The 14,915-nt window shown below is 47.9% G+C and overlaps 1 pseudogene; it reads right to left on the bottom strand.

Annotated features, from left to right (window-relative positions):
- The window catches only part of LOC121838764, a 73,246-nt pseudogene that overhangs the window by 34,242 nt on the left and 24,089 nt on the right, over window positions 1-14,915 (bottom strand).

Below are 14,915 nucleotides of genomic sequence, written 5' to 3'. Positions count from 1 at the left end.
TGGTCTCTACTGGTCTCCACTAGTCTCTACTGGTCTCTACTGGTCTCTACTAATCTCTACTGGTCTCTACTGGTCTCTACTAGTCTCTACTGGTCTCTACTGGTCTCTACTAGTCTCTACTGGTCTCTACTAGTCTCTACTGGTCTCTACTGGTCTCTACTGGTCTCTACTGGTCTCTACTCGTCTCACCTGGTCTCACCTGGTCTCTGCTGGTCTCTACTGGTCTCTACTATTCTCTACTGGTCTCTGCTGGTCTCTACTGGTCTCTACTAGTCTCTGCTGGCCTCTACAGGTCTCTACTGGTCTCTTCTGGTCTCTACTAGTCTCTACTGGTCTCTGCTGGTCTCTACTGGTCTCTACAAGTCTCTACTGGTCTCTACTAGTCTCTACTAATCTCTACTGGTCTCTACTGGTCTCTACTAGTCTCTACTGGTCTCTACTGGTCTCTACTAGTCTCTACTAGTCTCTACTGGTCTCTACTAGTCTCTACTGGTCTCTACTGGTCTCCACTGGTCTCTACTAGATTATATTGGTCTCTACTAGTCTCTACTGGTCTCTACTGGTCTCTACTAGATTATATTGGTCTCTACTAGACTCTACTGGTCTTTACTGGTCTCTGCTAGTCTCTACTGGTCTCTAATGGTCTTTACTAGTCTCTACAGGTCTTTACTGGTCTCTGCTAGTCTCTACTGGTCTCTACTAGTCTCTACTAGTCTCTACTGGTCTCTACTGGTCTCTACTAGTCTTTACGGGTCTCTATTGGTCTCTGATAGTCTCTACAGGTCTTTACTGGTCTCTGCTAGTCTCTACTGGTCTCTACTGGTCTCTACTGGTCTCTACTAGATTATATTGGTCTCTACTAGTCTCTACTGGTCTCTACTGTTCTCTACTAGACTCTACTGGTCTCTACTAGTCTTTACTGGTCTCTATGGGACTATACGGGACTCTACTGGTCTCTACAGGTCTCTACTGGTATCTACTGGTCTCTACTGGTCTCTACTAGACTCTACTGGTCTCTACTAGTCTCTACTAGTCTGTACTGGTCTGTAATGGTCTGTAATGGTCTCTACTAGACTCTACTGGCCTCTACTGGCCTCTACTAGATTCTACTGGTCTCTACTGGTCTGTAATGGACTCTACTAGATTCTACTGGTCTCTACTAGATTCTACTGGTCTCTACTGGACTCTACTAGATTCTACTGGTCTCTACTAGATTCTACTGGTCTCTACTAGATTCTACTGGACTCTTCTAGATTCTACTGGTCTCTACTAGATCATACTGGTCTCTACTAGATTCTATGGGTCTCTACTAGATTCTACTGGTCTCTACTAGATTCTACTGGACTCTATTAGATTCTACTAGTCTCTACTAGATTCTACTGGTCTCTACTGGACTCTTCTGATCTCTACTCAACAATTGACTTTCATCAGCTTAATCACAGAGTTAGATGTTCAACTAAATTGGAGTGATTTTGGATTTGGTTTGGTGTCTCACCTGTCTCATGTCTCTCACCTGTGTGTCAGCCACCATATGTTGGTCAGGTGTGAGCTGTAGGGTAAAGGTCTCTCTCATCTCTCCCTCCTCGTCATACAGAACCTCCACCTCTACCAGATGCTCTGTCTGGCCCTCAGAAAACACCAGCTCTGGGGAAACGGGCAAACAGCAAGTTACAGTTGTTTGTTTTTATAGTTGTAGATTTTTTTCATATTTCGGAAATCGATACTCTCTCTATATTGTGTACCACTCTTTCACTCTCTTTCTCTCGATTATCTCTCCCCCTCCTCCCCTCTCTTCCCCCTCCTCCCCTCTCTTCCCCCTCCTAGCCCTCCTCCCCTCCCCTCCTGCCCTCTCTTCCCCCTCCTCCCCTCTCTCCCCCTCCTCCCCTCTCTTTCCCCCTCCTCCTCCCCCTCTCTCCCCCTCCTCCCCTCCCCTCTCTCTCTTTCCCCCTCCCCCTCTCTTCCCCCCTCCCCTCTCTCCCCTCCCCTCTCTTCCCCCCCCCCCCTCTCTCCCCCTCCCCTCTCTCCCCCTCCTCTCTTCCCCTCCTCCCCTCTCTTCCCCCTCCCCTCTCTTCCCCCTCCCCTCTCTTCCCCTCCTCCCCTCTCTTCCCTCCTCCCCCCTCCCCCTCTCTTCCCCTCCTCCCCTCTCTTCCAACCTCCCCTCTCTCCCCCTCTCCCCTTCCCCCCTCTCTCCCCCCCTCCCCTCTCTTCCCCTCCTCCCCTCTCTTGCCCCTCCTCACCCTGTGACAGAGGGTTGTAGTCTTGTCCAGAGTGGGCAGAGCCATCTTTAGTGTGCACACGCACTACCGACACCCTGGAGACGTCGCCATGGCGCCGCACGGCAACCCTCAGCACGGTTATCTCGCCGTGGGCAACCGGCTCACTCACCGTGTATCGAGGCTCGGAGAACCTGATCACAGACTCTGGAAATATCAATTAATGAATCAATGAATTAATAAATCAATCAGACATTCAGGCAATCAATCAGGCAATCAGCCACTTAGTCAGTCAATCAGACAATCAGCCAGTCAGTCAATCAATCAATCAGCCAGTCAGTCAGTCAATCAATCAAACAGCCAGTTAGTCAGTCAATCAATCAGCCATTCAGTCAGTAAATCAATCAGGAAATCAGCCAGTCAGTCAATCAATCAGTCAGTCAATCAATGAATCAATAAATCATCAATCAAATCAATAATTTTTCTTACTGTCTCTACTATCAGTGATCCTGATGACTATCTCCTTCTGCTCACCCAGCAACAAGCCCAGATCTGATTGGCTTCTGGGGATTCCGAGGACCAGGCGAAACTCTTCCTCTTCCTCAAACTCTAAGTCGTCAACCAGAGTCACGATACATTGCTGCTCGCGCTCACCTACAGACACACACACACGCACGCACGCACGCACGCACACACACACACACACACACACACAAACAGTCTTGTACAGCTAACCTTGTGGGGACACACAATTCAGTCCCATTCAAAATCCTATTTTCCCTAACCCCTAAACCTAAACCTAACGCGTACTCTTACCCTAACCCTAACCTTAACCCTAAATCTAACCCTAGCTCCTAACCCTAAAACTAACTCTAGCTCCTAACCCTAAAACTAACCCTAACCCTAGCTCCTAACCCTAGCTCCTAACCCTAGCTTCTAACCCTAGCTCCTAACCCTAAAACTAACCCTAGTTCCTAACCCTAAAACTAACCCTAGTTCCTAACCCTAAAACTAACCAGCTCCTAACCCTAGCTCCTAACCCTAAAACTAACCCTAGCTCCTAACCCTAAAACTAACTCTAGCTCCTAACCTTAAAACTAACCCTAGTTCCTAACCCTAAAACTAACCCTAGCTCCTAACCCTAAAACTAACCCTAGCTCCTAACCCTAACCGTAAAACTAACCCTAGCTCCTAACCCTAGTTCCTAACCCCAAAACTAACCCTAGCTCCTAACCCTAAAACTAACCCTAGTTCCTAACCCTAAAACTAACCCTAGCTCCTAACCCTAGCTCCCAACCCTAAAACTAACCCTAGCTCCTAACCCTAAAACTAACCCTAGTTCCTAACCCTAAAACTAACCCTAGTTCCTAACCCTAAAACTAACCCTAGCTCCTAACCCTAGCTCCCAACCCTAAAACTAACCCTAGTTCCTAACCCTAAAACTAACCCTAGCTCCTAACCCTAGCTCCCAACCCTAAAACTAACCCTAGCTCCTAACCCTAAAACTAACCCTAGCTCCCAACCCTAAAACTAACCCTAGCTCCTAACCCTAAAACTAACCCTAGTTCCTAACCCTAAAACTAACACTAGCTCCTAACCCTAAAACTAACCCTAGCTCCTAACACTAGTTTCTAACCCTAAAACTAACCCTAGCTCCTAACCCAAGTTCCTTATTCTATCCCTAACACTAAAACTAACCCTAGCTCCTAACCCGAGTTCCTAATTCTAACCCTAACACTAATTCTAACCTTAACCCTAAACCCCCTAGAAGTAGCATCTGACCTTGTGGGGACCAACAAAGTTGGTCCCAGTTGGTCCATTTTTTGTTAGTTTACTATTCTTGTAGGGACTTCTGGTCCCCACAAGAATAGTTAAACATGTCCACACACACAAACAAACACACACACACACGTTTATGTGACAAATGGGGACATCAGATGAAAAACAGAAAAATGAGGACACCTTCCAATCTGTCCTGATGTCCATGTGTTTGTACTGTCTCTCTTACCTGGCCTGAAGGTGACGACGGAGTCATCCGTGTCTGGTCTCTCCTCATAGTCCATCATCACCTGGGCGGAACCCTGGCGCGTGTAACATCTGACAACGGAGGTGAGGCCTAGGTCGCCGTCACGGGTTACCACGGCAACCGCCCGTCCGTCGGCCTCGTCCAACCGCAGCTCCACTTCCCTGAACTGCACCCTGGGTACTGAGGCAGAGACAGAGGAACAATGAGATGTTATGAACACGTTATACAGCCTAATGTAGCCACTCTGTAGAGCACAGTATGGACAATGCTAAAAAGTAAGGTATATACTGTGTCTCCTAACTCCTAGAACTCACAATAAGGTATATACTGTGTCTCCTAACTCCTAGAACTCACAATAAGGTGTGTAATGTGTCTCCTAACTCCTAGAACTCACAATAAGGTATATACTGTGTCTCCTAACTCCTAGAACTCACAATAAGGTATATACTGTGTCTCCTAACTCCTAGAACTCACAATAAGGTATATACTGTGTCTCCTAACTCCTAGAACTCCCAATAAGGTATATACTGTGTCTCCTAACTCCTAGAACTCACAATAAGGTGTGTAATGTGTCTCCTAACTCCTAGAACTCCCAATAAGGTATATACTGTGTCTCCTAACTCCTAGAACTCCCAATAAGGTGTGTAATGTGTCTCCTAACTACTAGAACTCACAATAAGATGTGTAATGTGTCTCCTAACTCCTAGAACTCACAGTCAGACATGGTGTCATTGATAGTAATGGTAGCCAGGCTAGGTCGTCCTAGTGATGCGTTACTGGACATGCTCAGAACCAGCTGGAAAGACTCCTCCCCCTCCATCACCGGACCACCCAGGTCATCCAAGATGGCCACCTTCACCGTCACCACGGTGATGCCCGGTGGGAAGTCAACACTCTGGCCAATGCCCACGTAGTCCAACCCCGCTTGGAGAAAGAGAGAGGGCGGGGGGGGTGGAGAGAGAGAGGGGGGGGTGGAGAGAGAAAGAGATTTTGATAAACTCCCATATCTACTGGGTGAAATACCACAGTGTTTCATCACAGCAGCAAGATTTGTGACCTGTTGCCACAAGAAAAGGCCAACCAGTGAAGAACAAACACCACTGTAAATACAACCCTTTTGTACTTTAACTATTTGCACATCTTTGCAACACTGTATATAGACATAATATGACATTTGAAATGTCTTTATTCTTTTGGAACTTTTGTGAGTATAATGTTTACTGTTCATTTTTATTTTTTATTTCACTTTTGTTTATTATCTACTTCACTTGCTTTGGCAACAAAAACACATGTTTCCCATGTCAATAAAGCACCTTGAATTGAATTGAGAGAGAGGAGATGGTTGGTGAAAGAGAGGAGGGGGAAGGATAGAAAAAGAGGGGGAGGAGAGAGAGAGAAAGGGGAGGGGAGAAAGTGAGAGGGGGTGGAGAAAGGGAGGAGAGGGAGAGAAAGTGAGAGGGGGATGCGAGAGAGAGAGAAAGGGGAGGGGAGAAAGTGAGAGGGGGAGGAGAGAGAGAGAAAGGGGAGGGGAGAAAGTGAGAGGGGGATGGTTTAGAAAGGAGAAGGAAGACAAATGGGAAAGAGAAAGTTGAGTGGGAGGGAGGGAGGGAGGGAGGGAGGGAGGGAGGGAGGGAGGGAGGGAGGGGAGGGAGGGAGGGAGGGAGGGAGGGAGGGAGGGAGGGAGGGAGGGAGGGAGGGAGGGAGGGAGGGAGGGAGATCAAGATTCCAAGACAGAAATAAGAAAGAAAGTTTGAAAAAAAGACAGAGAATAAGGGAGGGAAAGAATGAGGAACAGAGACAGAAGAGAGAGAGAGGGAGAAAGAGAGAGAGAGGTAGAGAGGAATTGAGAAAGAGAAAACGAGAGAGAGCGATAGAGAAAGAGAGAGAAATAGAGAAGAGAGAGAGAGAAAGAGGTAGAGAGAGATTGATAGAGACGAAAGAGAGACAGAGAAGAGAGAGTGAAAGAGAGATAAAAGAGAGATCGATAGAGAAGAGAGACTGAAGAGACACAGAAAGAGAGAGAGCAAAAGTGAAAGATTGATAGAGAAGAAAGAGAGCGAAAGAGAGAGTTAGAGAAGGGAAAGAGAGATAGAGAGAGAGAGAGAGAGAGAGAGAGAAAAGAGAGAGAGCAGGAGAGAGAGCAGGAGAGAGAGACAGATGAGTAAGAGAGATAAATAGTGTGTCCTCCTACCCAGAGCGCTGACCGGCTGTGTTGATCGGGAGCGTAGTGTGACTGATGCATTATGGGACAGGTCAGTACCAGACCTCCACACTGAAACCTCCAGGTAACCACAACTCTCATCTACTGAGTACTCTGACCTCCCCAGATACACCACAGGCTCTGGGACAGAGGGAGACCTCATCAGAGATAGTAAATGACACAGGGAAATGTACAGGGAAACTGTAATATTTTAGACTATTTTAGACTGTACACTAACAAAATGTACTGAAACAGAAAAATAACTCTCTCACACACACTCTGCACGCCACGCTACTCACCGTCAGGTGTATGAGGCAGTATGACCACGCGTGTACTGTTATGCTCCGCCATCACCAGCCCCCCCATGGCATCGCCCAGGGTTACGGCGAAGGTCTCCGCCCCCTCGTATAGCGAGTCGTCGATGACGAGTACACGACACGCCCTCTCGGCATCGCCGCGGTCGAAACGCAGGGCGCTGCGCTGGTCCTCCGGACGAGCGATGTAGTCAGAGTACGACAACACTGTGCTGGGAACTGTTCCTCTGGCTGAGCCTTTGGAGGAGAGAAAGAGACTGGTGCTTTACACTGAGGAGAAAGAGACCAGAGCTTTACACTGAGGAGAAAGAGACCAGAGCTTTACTCTGAGGAGAAAGAGACCAGAGCTTTACTCTGAGGAGAAAGAGACTGGTGCTTTACTCTGAGGAGAAAGAGACCAGAGCTTTACACTGAGGAGAAAGAGACCAGAGCTTTACTCTGAGGAGAAAGAGACCAGAGCTTTACTCTGAGGAGAAAGAGACAGGAAACAAATATCGAAAAAGAAGAAGACATCATTGTTTACCTTCCTGTGTGTAACAGAGGACCGTGAGTTCGTTACTGAGATCTCCAGTCCTCCTGACAGGGATCAAAACCTCTCCAACGTCCTCCTCTACCCTGAACTCTACCTGTGGGATAAACACTACTGACTCTACAGAGAGGAGAGGAGAGGAGGGAGGGAGGGAGGGAGGGAGGGAGGGAGGGAGGGGGAGGGAGGGAGGGAGGGAGGGAGGGAGGGAGGGAGGGAGGGAGGGAGAGAGAGACACACAAAGGCAGTATTTAAATCGCTAGCAGCTAGTAGAGCTGGAAGGTTAAGGACGGAGGTTAAGACACAATCACAATCTATCATTGTCAATAACAATGTGATCATGATCAATAATGTATTGTTTATGCATTGATGAACCGATACTGTATTGATAATCAATACGTCTTCCCTACCGTCCTCAGGGTCTAGTATCTCCACGGTAACAGAGCTGGACTGTCCAATCAGCGCCATCACCGGTTCAGACAGGACCAATCGGAAGCTTTCGGTACCCTCATACACCTGGTCATCATGGATACGCATCCGCCAGACGGCCTGGGTCTGACCGGGGTTAAACTGCACCTGTCTCGGGGGCGAGGCCTGGTAGTCCTGCCCTCTCTCCGTTGTGATGTCATGCACGCTGACAGCTGGTTTTAGTGATGAAAGGGATTTGTATCGATCAGAGGTGCATTCAACAAGGGAAATAGTTCACAAACGTTAACATATTGCATTTGTTTTGTGTTAGCCACAAACCTTTATATAATAAATACGAATATAGTACAAAACACACAACACAACATGAAGAGAGACCTAAGACAACAGCTTCGCATGGTAGCAACACATGGTAGCAACACATGACAACACAACATGGTGGCAACACAACATGACAACACAACATGGTAGCAACACAACATGGTAGCAACACAACATGACAACACAACATGGTACTAACACAACATGACAACACAACATGGTGGCAACACAACATGGTAGCAACACAACATGGTAGCAACACATGACAACACAACATGGTGGCAACACAACATGGTAGCAACACAACATGGTAGCAACACAACATGATAACAACACGGTAGCAACACAACATGGTACCAACACATGGTAGCAACACAACATGGTAGCAACACAACATGGTGGCAACACAACATGGTAGCAACACAACATGGTAGCAACACAACATGATAACAACATGGTAGCAACACAACATGGTACCAACACATGGTAGCAACACAACATGGTAGCAACACATGGTACTAACACAACATGACAACACAACATGGTAACAACGCATGACAACACAACATGGTGGCAACACAACATGGTAGCACCACATGGTAGCAACACAACATGGTAGCAACACAACATGGTAGCAACACAACATGGTAGCAAAACAACATGGTACCAACACATGGTACTAACACAACATGGTAGCAACACATGGTACTAACACAACATGGCAACACAACATGGTAGCAACACATGGTAGCAACACAACATGGTAGCAACACAACATGGTAGCAACACAACATGGTAGCAACACAACATGGTAGCAAAACAACATGGTACCAACACATGGTACTAACACAACATGACAACACAACATGGTAGCAACACATGGTACTAACACAACATGACAACACAACATGACAACACAACATGGTGGCAACACAACATGATAACAACACGGTAGCAACACAACATGGTAGCAACACAACATGGTGGCAACACAACATGACAACACAACATGGTAGCAACACAACATGGTAGCAACACAACATGACAACACAACATGGTACTAACACAACATGACAACACAACATGGTACTAACACAACATGACAACACAACATGGTAGCAACACATGGTACTAACACAACATGACAACACAACATGGTGGCAACACAACATGGTAGCAACACATGACAACACAACATGGTGGCAACACAACATGGTAGCAACACAACATGGTAGCAACACAACATGGTAGCAACACATGACAACACAACATGGTGGCAACACAACATGGTAGCAACACAACATGGTAGCAACACAACATGGTAGCAACACATGACAACACAACATGGTGGCAACACAACATGGTAGCAACACAACATGGTAGCAACACAACATGGTAGCAACACAACATGGTAGCAACACATGACAACACAACATGGTGGCAACACAACATGGTAGCAACACAACATGGTAGCAACACAACATGGTAGCAACACATGACAACACAACATGGTGGCAACACAACATGGTAGCAACACAACATGGTAGCAACACAGCATGATAACAACACGGTAGCAACACAACATGGTACCAACACATGGTAGCAACACAACATGGTAGCAACACAACATGGTAGCAACACAACATGGTAGCAACACAACATGATAACAACACGGTAGCAACACAACATGGTACCAACACATGGTAGCAAAACAACATGGTAGCAACACATGGTACTAACACAACATGACAACACAACATGGTAGCACCACAACATGACAACACAACATGGTGACAACACAACATGGTAGCAACACATGGTAGCAACACAACATGGTAGCAACACAACATGGTAGCAAACACAACATGGTAGCAAAACAAGATGGTACCAACACATGGTACTAACACAACATGACAACACAACATGGTAGCAACACATGGTACTAACACAACATGGCAACACAACATGGTAGCAACACATGGTAGCAACACAACATGGTAGCAACACAACATGGTAGCAACACAACATGGTAGCAAAACAACATGGTACCAACACATGGTACTAACACAACATGACAACACAACATGGTAGCAACACATGGTACTAACACAACATGACAACACAACATGGTAGCAACACATGGTAGCAACACAACATGGTAGCAACACAACATGGTAGCACCACAACATGACAACACAGCATGGTTTGCTGGGGTTCTGCTACGACAACGTTGTGTGGTGGTTGTGTGTTTGCTGGGGTTCTGCTACGACAACGTTGTGTGGTGGTTGTGTGTTTGCTGGGGTTCTGCTACGACAACGTTGTGTGGTGGTTGTGTGTTTGCTGGGGTTCTGCTACTACAACGTTGTGTGGTGGTTGTGTGTTTGCTGGGGTTCTGCTACTACAACGTTGTGTGGTGGTTGTGTGTTTGCTGGGGTTCTGCTACTACAACGTTGTGTGGTGGTTGTGTGTTTGCTGGGGTTCTGCTACTACAACGTTGTGTGGTGGTTGTGTGTTTGCTGGGGTTCTGCTACTACAACGTTGTGTGGTGGTTGTGTGTTTGCTGCTACTCACTGACGAAAGACGTCTCCCCCAGATGGCCCCTCCTCATCAGAGTGACCTCTAGAAACTGGGAGCTCTCCTGCACCGTGTAGAGCCGTGTCTCCATGGTAACCCAGGCCCACTGGACCCGGAATGGCTGTTGGGTCACACGGTTTCCTCCTGGCAAATGGAGCATAATAGCACAGATAGAACAAGGAGCCATGTTGTGATGTGATGACAGGAAGCTCAGTGGCCGTCAGTGGGAATAGCTGGTGGGAGTGGGAAGAGCTGGAGGGAGTGGGAAGAGCTGGAGGGAGTGGGAAGAGCTGGAGGGAGTGGGAAGAGCTGGAGGGAGTGGGAAGAGCTGGAGGGAGTGGGAAGAGCTGGAGGGAGTGGGAAGAGCTGGAGGGAGTGGGAAGAGCTGGAGGGAGTGGGAAGAGCTGGAGGGAGTGGGAAGAGCTGGAGGGAGTGGGAAGAGCTGGTGGGAGTGGGAAGAGCTGGAGGGAGTGGGAAGAGCTGGAGGGAGTGGGAAGAGCTGGAGGGAGTGGGAAGAGCTGGAGGGAGTGGGAAGAGCTGGTGGGAGTGGGAAGAGCTGGAGGGAGTGGGAAGAGCTGGAGGGAGTGGGAAGAGCTGGAGGGAGTGGGAATAGCTGGAGGGAGTGGGAAGAGCTGGAGGGAGTGGGAATAGCTGGGGGGAGTGGGAAGAGCTGGTGGGAGTGGGAATAGCTGGAGGGTGTGGGAATAGCTGGAGGGTGTGGGAAGAGCTGGAGGGAGTGGGAATAGCTGGAGGGAGTGGGAATAGCTGGAGGGAGTGGGAATAGCTGGAGGGAGTGGGAATAGCTGGAGGGAGTGGGAATAGCTGGTGGGAGTGGGAAGAGCTGGAGGGAGTGGAATAGCTGGGGGGAGTGGGAAGAGCTGGTGGGAGTGGGAATAGCTGGAGGGAGTGGGAATAGCTGGAGGGAGTGGGAATAGCTGGAGGGAGTGGGAATAGCTGGAGGGAGTGGGAATAGCTGGTGGGAGTGGGAAGAGCTGGAGGGAGTGGGAATAGCTGGGGGAGTGGGAATAGCTGGAGGGAGTGGGAAGAGCTGGTGGGAGTGGGAATAGCTGGTGGGAGTGGGAAGAGCTGGAGGGAGTGGGAAGAGCTGGAGGGAGTGGGAAGAGCTGGAGGGAGTGGGAGGAGCTGGAGGGAGTGGGAAGAGCTGGAGGGAGTGGGAATAGCTGGAGGGAGTGGGAAGAGCTGGAGGGAGTGGGAAGAGCTGGAGGGAGTGGGAAGAGCTGGAGGGAGTGGGAAGAGCTGGAGGGAGTGGGAATAGCTGGTGGGAGTGGGAAGGGCTGGAGGGAGTGGGAATAGCTGGAGGGAGTGGAAATAGCTGGAGGGAGTGGGAAGAGCTGGAGGGAGTGGGAAGAGCTGGAGGGAGTGGGAATAGCTGGTGGGAGTGGGAAGGGCTGGAGGGAGTGGGAATAGCTGGAGGGAGTGGAAATAGCTGGAGGGAGTGGGAATAGCTGGAGGGGGAAGAGCTGGAGGGAGTGGGAATAGCGGGAGGGAGTGGAAATAGCTGGAGGGAGTGGGAATAGCTGGAGGGGGAAGAGCTGGAGGGAGTGGGAATAGCGGGAGGGAGTGGGAATAGCTGGAGGGTGTGGGAAGAGCTGGAGGGAGTGGGAATAGCTGGAGGGAGTGGGAATAGCTGGGGGAGTGGGAAGAGCTGGAGGGAGTGGGAATAGCTGGAGGGAGTGGGAATAGCTGGAGGGAGTGGGAATAGCTGGAGGGAGTGGGAATAGCTGGAGGGAGTCGGAATAGCTGGAGGGAGTGGGAGTAGCTGGAGGGAGTGGGAATAGCTGGTGGGAGTGGGAATAGCTGGTGGGAGTGGGAATAGCTGGAGGGAGTGGGAATAGCTGGAGGGAGTGGGAATAGCTGGTGGGAGTGGGAATAGTTGGAGTGAGATGGATTTTGGCCGACATTCTGCACATTTTCTCATCGTTGAGCTCAATACAGTTTCCTCTTCCCAAAACTACAATCTGTTACGAACACAATGGACTACGTTTTGTAGATTTTACCCTTTGGTCAAAGTTTAAAATAATTTTGTTATTTAAGAGTGCAAAGGCAAACACTTCACACGGAAGGCCCTAACCCAAATACACTATATATACAAAAGTGGATTCAGCTATTTCAGTTGCTGACAGGTGTATAAAATCAAGCACAAAGCCATGCAATCTCCATAGACACACATTGGCAGTATAATTGCCCTTACTGAAGAGTCTCAGTGACTTTCAATGTGGCACCGTCATAGGATGCTACCTTCCCATCAAAGTCAGTTGGTCAAATTTCTGCCCTGCTAGAGCTGCCCCGGTCAACTGTAGGTGCTGTTATTGTGAAGTGGAAACGTCTAGGAGCAACAACGGCTCAGCAGCGAAGTGGTAGGCCACACAAGCTCACAGAGAACGGGACCGTCGAATGCATCGTGTCAACTGTAACGTTTGGTGGAGGAGGAATAATGGTCTGGGAATGTTTTTCATGGTTCAGGCTCCTTAGTTCCAGAAGGGAAATCTTAAAGCCATAGCATACAATGATATTCTAGAAGATTCTGTGATTCCAACTTTGTGGCAACCGTTTGGAGAAGGCCCTTTCCTGTTTCAGCATGACAATGCCCCCGTGCACAAAGCAAGGTCCATTCAGAAATGGTTTGTCGAGATCGGTGTGGAAGAACTTGACAGGCCTGTACAGAGCCCTGACGTCAACCCCATCGAACACCTTTGGGTGAATTGGAACACCGACTACGAGCCTAATCGCCCAACATCAGTGCCCGACCTCACTAATGCTCTTGTGGCTGAATGGAGCAAGTCCCCACAGCAATGTTCCAACATCTAGTGGAAAGCCTTCCCAGAAGGGTGGAGGCTGTTATAGCAGCAATGCTCCAACATCTAGTGGAAAGCCTTCCCAGAAGAGTGGAGGCTGTTATAGCAGCAATGCTCCAACATCTAGTGGAAAGCCTTCCCAGAAGAGTGGAGGCTGTTATGGCAGCAAAGGGGAACCAACTCCATATTACTGCCCATGATTTCGGAATGAGATGTTCGACGAGCAAGTGTCCACATACTTTTGGTCATGTAGTGTACACGCTAGAATGCGCCAATAAGATCTTGCTAGCTTGTGCTTGGCTCTGCCCACCTCCTTGCTTGTTCTGCCCACTAATGATTCATTTTCTCCTATTGGAAACTAAAGGCTGTGGTCTATCTTGTGTTAATTTAAAAAATCTTTGATAATAGTAGAGTACACCATGCATTAGAACCAAAATGGCCATTGTTTCAGTCTATTGACTTGCCTAGTTAAATAAAGGTAAAACATATCTCTGTCTTCTCTCTCTCTTTGTCTGACTAAGGTCAGTCCCAAAGCATGAGACTGCTGAGAAGTTCAGATCAACACCAGAGTCCCAACAGCTGTCTAAATAGATGGTAAATAAACAAAGAGTTGATTGGTTGTTTGCTCTTCTCAATGAGGTACATTCTTTACAAACTGGTGTCATTTTGGGCAACAAACAAGAACAAAAAACACTAATAGAATCAACTATTAAAGACTACCAGGACCCACTGGATTCTCCATTTACATTGAATGAACTACAGGACAACATACAAACCCTCCAACCCAGAAAGGCCTGTGGCGGTATACTCAATGAAATTATAAAATATACAGATTACAAATTCCAAATGGCTAAACTTAAACTCTTTAACATCATCCTCAACACTGGCATCTTCCCCAATACTTGGAACCAAGTACTGATCACCTCAATCCACAAAAGTGGAGACAAATTTGACCCCAATAACTACCGTGAGATATGCGTCAACAGTAACCTTGGGAAAATCCTCTGCATTATCATTAACAGCAGACTTTAAAATTTCCTCAGTGAAAACAATGTCCTGAGCAAATGTCAAATTGGCTTTTTACCAAATTACCGTACGACAGACCACGTATTCACCCTGCACACCTTAATTGGCAAACAAACAAACCAAAACAAAGTTTTCTCATGCTTTGTTGATTTAAAAAAAGCTTTTGACTCAATTTGGCATGAGGGTCTGCTATACAAACTGATGGAAAGTGGTGTTGGGGGTAAAACATACGACATTATAAAATCCATGTACACAAACAAGTGTGCGGTTAAAATTGCCAAAAAACATACACAATTCTTTCAAAAGAGCAGTGGGATGAGACAGGGATGCAGCTTAAGCCCCACCCTCTTCAACATATATATCAATGAATTGGCGAGGGCACCAGAACAGTCTGCAGCACCCAGCCTCACCCTACTAGAATCTGAAGTCAAATGTCTACTGTTTGCTGATGATCTGGTGCCTCTGTCCCCAAC

Source organism: Oncorhynchus tshawytscha, linkage group LG15 (assembly GCF_018296145.1).
Source record: "Oncorhynchus tshawytscha isolate Ot180627B linkage group LG15, Otsh_v2.0, whole genome shotgun sequence".
NCBI classification, from domain to species: domain Eukaryota; kingdom Metazoa; phylum Chordata; class Actinopteri; order Salmoniformes; family Salmonidae; genus Oncorhynchus; species Oncorhynchus tshawytscha.
The sequence above is the reverse complement of the archived record's forward strand: the minus strand, read 5'-3'. Positions and strand labels throughout refer to the sequence as shown.